Source organism: Jaculus jaculus, chromosome 1 (genome assembly GCF_020740685.1).
Source record: "Jaculus jaculus isolate mJacJac1 chromosome 1, mJacJac1.mat.Y.cur, whole genome shotgun sequence".
Classification (NCBI taxonomy): domain Eukaryota; kingdom Metazoa; phylum Chordata; class Mammalia; order Rodentia; family Dipodidae; genus Jaculus; species Jaculus jaculus.
This window is the reverse complement of record NC_059102.1, coordinates 17007028-17013941: the sequence shown is the minus strand read 5'-3', so window position 1 is coordinate 17013941 and position 6914 is coordinate 17007028. Positions and strand designations below refer to the sequence as shown.

General features: G+C 43.7%; 2 pseudogenes; both read left to right on the top strand.

Annotated features, from left to right (window-relative positions):
- The first annotated feature begins 606 nt into the window (after nucleotides 1-606).
- Nucleotides 607-936, top strand: LOC101597014 (annotated as a pseudogene).
- Nucleotides 937-1321: 385 nt separating this feature from the next.
- On the top strand, nucleotides 1322-5831 carry LOC123459078 (annotated as a pseudogene).
- The last annotated feature ends 1083 nt before the right edge of the window (nucleotides 5832-6914 follow it).

Below are 6914 nucleotides of genomic sequence, written 5' to 3'. Positions count from 1 at the left end.
AACAGATAGACATGGGCCAGAGAGATGGCTTAGAAGTTAAGGCACTTGTCTGCAAAGGCTAAGGACCCAGGTTCAACTCCCCAGAATCCATGTAAGCCAGATGCACAAGGATATGTGTGTCTGAAATTCACTTGCTCTGGTTGGAGACCCTGGCATACTCATTCTGTCTCTCTCTCTCTCTTTCTCTGTCTCAAATAAGTAAATAAATAATATATTTTTAAAAATTCTCATTAAAAAAAAAAGAAAATAGGGGCTGGAGACATAGTTTAGCAATTAAGGTGCATGCCTGAGAAGCCTAAGGACTCATGCTGGACTCTCTAGATCTCTCCAGACACACAAAGGTGAGGCAAGTGCAAGGTTGCACATGCCCACTAGGTGGTACAGGCGTCTGGTGTTATATTGCAGTGGCTGAGACCCTGGTGCACTAATTCTCTCCCTTTCAATCTCTCAAAAAATTTTAAAATAATGATTAAAAAAAAGAAAGTAGATAAACATGAGGCCAGTGGTAGGTGTGGTGGAGGAGAGCTTGCCTTGTGTGGCGTGCAAGTGAGAGGCAGAAGCTGGTTGCTTTGTGAGGAATCCTGGAAGATTCTTCAAGTGGTCACGATGTCAACCAGCCCTGATATTTTCCTTTCTTCATATGATGAAGGCCAGGGATCTAAATTTATCTGAAAAACTCGAGAGAGTCCATTTGTTCCTATTGGACTGTTGGTGGGGGAGGGGGCCATCGCAGTAATCGTTGCATAAGGATATAGAAGTTGGAGAGGAGGGGAAATACAAAGCTGTCCATTCACGTGATCCACATGTGTGGCAGCCCAAGGCTTTGTCATGGGAGCAATGACTCTTGGTATGGGCTGCTCCAAGTACAAGGAATACTGGGCCAGCCCGAGCCTTAGAAGAGCAGCTGCTCTGTCTGCTTGGAAGCGCTGGTTCTAGTTAGACATCTCATATTGAAGTTACGTGTTTATGTCAGACGTAAATGATGAGTGGGTTCAGACAATAAAATACAGTAAAGAAAGAAAATAAACAAACTGTGGCATATTCATACAATGCATGGTGTTTGGCTTTGAGAGATATGTTCATACACATTGCAAGACGGACAGCCTTGAGAATCTGCTGAGAAAGACAGGAACGTGCTACATGATTCCACTGACATAAGATGTCCACATAGGAAGAACTCATAGGGCAGAAATTAGAAGAGGGGTGTCCAGAAGCTGGGTGAAGGAGGGAATCAGGAAGGGCTACTGCTAATGGGGATGAAATTTCTTCTTGGGTGAGGACAATTGCTTTGTAATTAGATGGTCGTGCTGGCCGCACAACTATGGGGATGAAGACGTTGTATTTTATATCAAGTATAGTTATCAGTTTATAGGGGTCAGAGTTGGAATGTGGTGATTTGATTCAGGTGTCCCCCATAAACACAGGCATTCTAAATGCTAGGTTCCCAGCTGATGGCGATTTGGGACTTAATGCCCCCAGGAGGCAGTGATTGTTGGGGGGGGGGGGGGCTTATGGGTGTTATAGCCAGCTTCCTTTTGATAGTGTTTGGCACACTCTCCTGTTGCTGTTGTCCATATGATGCTGCCCGCAGGTGATGTCCATCCTCTGCTCATGCCACCATTTTTCTCCCTGCCACCATGGAGCGTTCCCTGGAGTCTATAAGCCAAAATTGAACCCTTTTTCCCCCAAGCTGCTCTTGGTTGGGTGTTTTCCGCCAGCAATGCGAACCTGACTGCAACATAGGATAAAGAAAACTCTAGACACTGAAAGAAGGCTTGCCAAAGCATGAAGAAAACTGCTAAAGTTCAGCTCAATGGTCTAGTGTTCTATCGCTGTGCATGTGTTTGTGTGTATGAGGTGAGCAGGTGTGTCCACGTGCAAGTGAGAGGACAGCACTTTCCTGACCGCACTATTGCTCCCGCCCTTGGTGACATTTTTTTTTTTTTTTCAAGGTAGGGTCTCACTGTAGCCCAGGCTGACCTGGAATTCACTATGAAGTCTTAGGGTGGCCTCGAACTCACGGCAATCCTCCCACCTCTGCCTCCCGAGTGCTGGGACTAGAGGCGTGAGCCACCACACCCGGCCGGTGACATATTCTTAACCGTTTTCTGAACTGAACTGAGCTGAACTCCCTTCTCTGAGGTCCAGTCATCAGAATTTTTAAAAATATTTTATTTTTATTTTATTATTTTATTTCACTGGATAAACCACCGAAGATCAGTGTGGGTGTCACTGATCACTTTCACCTGGACTGGATTTGCATTGCTTAGCAGACACACCTCTGTGCATGCCTATGCAGGTGTTTTCAGAGAATTTTAACTGAGGAGGGGAGTCTCACCCTGAATATGCCTTGGTGTTCCAGAATTAAGAAAAAGAGGGAGAAAGCTGGCTGAGCATTAGCATTTCTCTCTCTCTCCTTCTTGACTCTGGAGGCTATGTGACCAGCTGCCTCACAGACCTGCTTCCACTGCGTTCCCCACCACGATGGACTGTACTTCCTCAAACCATAAGCCAGAGTAAATATTTATTTGGGTTTTCTTTTTGTAAAGTGTTGGTCACAGTGTTGTAAAAAAAAATAATTAATACAATCAAGTTTCTATGAGTGTAGATGCTTTCCATAACTGTAAAAGGGACATGGTACAGTGGAGAGGAAGAAGCAATGAAATCCCCACTTGTATAAACAAACTCGAATAGTAAACTCTATAAATAAGAGCACAGCAGTAACTCGTGGAGTATATAATTAACATTATGAATAAGATTAAGTGGGACTGTGTGCTGCGGTAATGTAAATATCTCCATCAACTCGATCAGACCAAATAATGACTCCAGCACAACTTATCCGGGTAAATAGATGCTCTTATTGTTTTCCTGTCCCAGCAACTAACTAATCAACCTTCATTCACGAAGACCATAACTATGATTAAATATAAATTCCAGATAGGAAAGATCCATTTTACAACTTTCCCAGCTGATTAGACATGGAGGTGCAATCTTGTTACCTACCCCCTTCTCTGAGGCTGACTTCATCAATCTGTAAAATGAAGGCAGACCACTGATTGGAGGGCAAACCTGAAAAGGATTAAACACTTAGCATGGCATTCTAAAATACTGTAATTACAGTGCAATTAACCATACTGCATATTAAACGTGCAACTCTGAAATGTGTTCAGACTCCCCAATTATAACTAGTTATTCTTCAAAGAATTTTGCCGCCCACATTGAATTTCTCTACTGCTTCTTTGTTATAATTCAGGTGTGACAGTCACTAATATATCTAAAAGGACAGTTAATAAAAAGTAGACATTCTTTACTGTAAACCTCACACATGCATGCCAGGTAATACCCGGCCATTAGCACTAATCATCGTGTTTGAGACAGGCAGGTCTATTATGCAATTGGACTTTTGCCCTCTTTAAAACATATTTAATGGTCACTATGATGAGGTAGTGAGAGTGAGGCAGGAGTAAGACCTGAGTGGAGTCTAGAAATATGCATCTGTTCTTGATTTCCCCAGCTGAGCAGGTTGCCAAGCCTCCTTGGATCCCAATTTTTCATCTGCCAACTGGGGGTTATCTTGATCTGTGCAGGATTTTGGTGAGGATCAAAGAGCTCAATGAAGTGCTGAGAAGAAGAGACAATGGATTGTTTGGCCCTGAGACATCTCTATCACACCCTCCAAGGCTCAGGGTCCATTGCAGAAGAGGTGGCAGAAAGAATGTAAGAGCCAAAGGAAGGGGAGAGGTGCTTTGCAATACTCTCTTCCAGATACAAAGTGCTGTAGTATATATGACCCCACAGTGGCTGCTGCTACCTATACAAGATCTGCATAACATGGCCGGGCGTGGTGGCACACGCCTTTAATCCCAGCTCTTGGGAGGCAGAGGTAGGAGGATCGCTGTGAGTTCAAGGCCACCCTGAGACTCTATAGTGAATTCCAGGTCAGCCTGAGCTAGAGTGAGACCCTACCTTGAAAAACCAAACCAAACCAAACCAAACCAAACCAAACCAAACCAAACCAAACCAAACCAAAACAAAACAAAACAAAACAAAACAAAACAAGAGCTGCATAGCAGGAGGGGGAAATGATGATGTCAGAATAGAAGAGTGGGCTGAAGAGATGGCTTAGCAGTTAAGGTGCTTGCCTGCAAAGCCAAAGGACCTTGGTTTGCTTCCCTAGGGTCCATGTAAACCAGATTTACAAGGTGGCACATGTGTCTGGAGCTCATTTGCAGTAGCTGGAGGACCTGGAGTGCCCATTCTCTCTCTGGTTCTCTCTCAGCCTCCCTGCATCTTTCTCTCTCTCAAGTAAATAAAAACAAAATATTTTTAAAAATTAGAAGAGTGACTGGTTGGAAAGAAGGGATTCAGTGGAGGGGGGTTTGGGAGGAGAAAAGAGAGAATAGTAGGAGGTGATTGCGACTATGGTATACTGTGCATATGAATGGAGGTTGTCGATAAGGAGTTTTCTTTTGGAGCCAGGCATGGTGGCACATGTCTTTAATCCCAGTGTTCAGGAGGCAGAGATAGGAGGATTGTCATGAGTTCAAGGCCACCCTGAGAATATAGAGTAAATTCCAAGTCAGCCTGGGCTAGAGTGAAGCTCTACCTCAAAAAACAACAAGAATTCTGCACTGCTGGTGGGAATGCAATCTGGTCCAGCCATTGTGGAAAACAGTGTGGAGGTTCCTAAAACAGCTAGAGATTGATCTACCATATGACCCCGCTATAGCACTCCTAGGCATATATCCTAAGGACTCATCTCATTTCCTTAGAAGTACGTGCTCAACCATGTTTATTGCTGCTCAATTTATAATAGCTGGGAAATGGAACCAGCCTAGATGTCCATCAACAGATGATAATGAAGATGTGGCACATTTATACAATGGAGTTCTATTCAGCGGTAAAGAAAAATGAAGTTATGAAATTTGCAGAAAAATGGATGGACCTGGAAAGTATTATACTAAGTGAGGTAACCCAGGCCCAGAAAGCCAAGCGCCACATGTTCTCTCTCATATGGGGATCCTAGCTACAGATGACTGGGCTTCTGCGTGAGAATGAAAATACTTAGTAGCAGAGGCCAGTAAGTTAAAAAGGAGACATAAAGTGTAGAGAAAGGAAGAGGGGAGGATACTTAATAGGTTGATATTGTATATATGTAATTGCAATGATTGTAATGGGGAGGTAATATGATGGAGAATGGAATTTCAAATGGGAAAGTGTGGGGGTGGGGAGGGAGGGAATTACCATGGGATATATTTTATAATCATGGAAAATGTTAATAAAAATTAAATAAAAAAAAAACAACAACAAAAAAAACAACAAGAACAGAGCGGTGTGAAGAAGAAGCGAGGACGACCCCCGGACCGACCAAAGCGGCACCCCGCCGCATCCCCGCGTTCAGCGTCTACATCCCTCCCCCCCTCGCTGCCGCCAGGCCCAAAAGAAAGGCTGAGGGGGATGCTAGAGGAGATAGAGCCAAGGTGAAGGATGAACCACAGAGAAGATCCGCAAGGTCATCTGCTAAACCTGCTCCTCCAAAGCCAGAGCCCAAGCCTAAAAAGACCCCTGCAAAGAAGGGAGAGAAGGTACCCAAAGGGAAAAAAAGGAAAAGCTGACGCTGGCAAGGAGGGAATAACCCTGCAGAAAACGGAGATGCCAAAACAGACCAGGCACAGAAAGCCGAAGGTGCCGGAGATGCCAAGGGAAGTGTGTGCATTTTTGATAACTGTGTACTTCTGGTGACTGTACAGTTTGAAATACTATTTTTTATCAAGTTTTATAAAAATGCAGAATTTTGTTTTACTTTTTTTTTTTAAAGCTATGTTGTTAGAACACAGAACACTTCATTGTTTTGGGGGGGGGGTGGAACAAGTGTCACTAACAGAAGGTCTCTCAAGCTGGAGTGATGGGAAAACACCTTTCCCTGCTAGTTTTGAAAGATTCCCCTTGGCTCTGGGGAGGAGGGATTCCCTTGTGTTGACACAATAGCCAACCTTGGCACAGATGCCTCGTGGCATGAGAAAACTCAAAGTCCATTTTTATGTTCTGCCCTCCACCATCAGCATAGACTTAACTCCCTTAAGACCAGAGACCTGTTGGGACCTGACCCTTCACACTGGTTCTGCCAGTGTGTCAGATGACCTGGACTTTGCATTGACATCACTGAGATGACGGTGTTCCTCTCAAGAGCTGTGGTACCTTTTCTAAAAGATTGTGGATTTTTCAGATTAAAAATCCTTCCATTTTCATTTCATTTCCTGAAAGTCAGGGTCGGCTTGTGAAAAGTTGTTAAAACAACATGCTCAATGTGAAATGTCAACCCTCACTCTAAACTCCCCTGTTCCGAGCATCACATGAAGACTTCATTGGATTTTATAGTGGCTTTCTGATTTTGGTAGTCCATACAAGAAGGGAGTTTGAAAGTTCTTGTATACTGTTACTGAGTGTCTGCCCATGTCCTGCCTGAAATACCATGATTGTTTATGAAAAGTATCTTTAATAAAGCTGGATACAGTTTGGCTTGGGAAAAAAAAAACAACAAGAACAAAAAATAAAAAAATAAAGTTTTCTTTTTAAGAGCATAGTGGACAGGAGGAGTTAGTCATTCTAGTGACATATAAGATGCTCCTACAGGCATGATCCAAGATGCTGCTATAGACAAGGATTGTATCCCCAAAGAGGGCACAGCAGAAGATGACAGATGGGAATGTTTGCAGTCAGGCTGGAGAAATGGCTCAGCAGTTATGGCACTTGCCTGCAATGCCTAATGATCTGGGTTCAGCTCCCTAGCACCCACCTAACGCCACGTGCACAAAGTGCCACATGTGCCTGGAGTTTGTTTGAAGTGGCAGTATGCCCTGGAATGCCCATTCTCTCACTCTGTCTTTCTCTGCTTGCAAATACATAAATAAATA